The following is a 638-nucleotide window of genomic DNA, read 5'->3' on the forward strand; positions in this document are numbered from 1 at the left end:
AACCTGGAATACATCCAGGTCAGCTTGATTGAACAGTGTTCTCCAGAAATTGTCATGGAATCAATCTTAGAATTCTCCTTTTTTTGCTCACTGAAAAGTTTTAGTGTCAATTTAAATTACTTTTTACCTTTGGGGTAGCAAAACAACCCCTACATACTATTGTAGCTCCCTTACTCTTTTCATCATAATGATTTACACAAGGCATTCACTAGAAAATCTGTATAATCATGTAACTTGACAACACATGAGTATATAGTTCTCTCTTTTTTTTCTAGGCTGACATACATATGAACCCTTCTCTTTCCCAAATGCTGTCATAAAGCTTATGATTGAAAAGCTCTTGTTTTGTTCTGTTTGGAATTTACTACAAATTTCCTCAAGTAATTTAGCATAGAAGATGTTAAAATAGTTTTGTTTTATCTTAGAAAAGACAGCTTTAATATCCAGGACCCTCTTAAGTTTGTCTTAAAGTAGCCCTACACGAAACATGGTCCAGAAGTCCTCTCAGTAGAGAAACAAGGTGACCACAACTTGTCAAATCTCAAAAAAGTACAGCCAAGCACAATCAATAAGAGTGCACCTGAATTCCAAAATCAATCTCCATAATAGTCTATGTGTTTCCTACTGCCAAAGGGGCC

This window comes from Elephantulus edwardii, unplaced genomic scaffold (assembly GCF_000299155.1).
Source record: "Elephantulus edwardii isolate Elephantulus edwardi_28Jun2011 unplaced genomic scaffold, EleEdw1.0 scaffold00538, whole genome shotgun sequence".
Taxonomy (NCBI): Eukaryota; Metazoa; Chordata; class Mammalia; order Macroscelidea; family Macroscelididae; genus Elephantulus; species Elephantulus edwardii.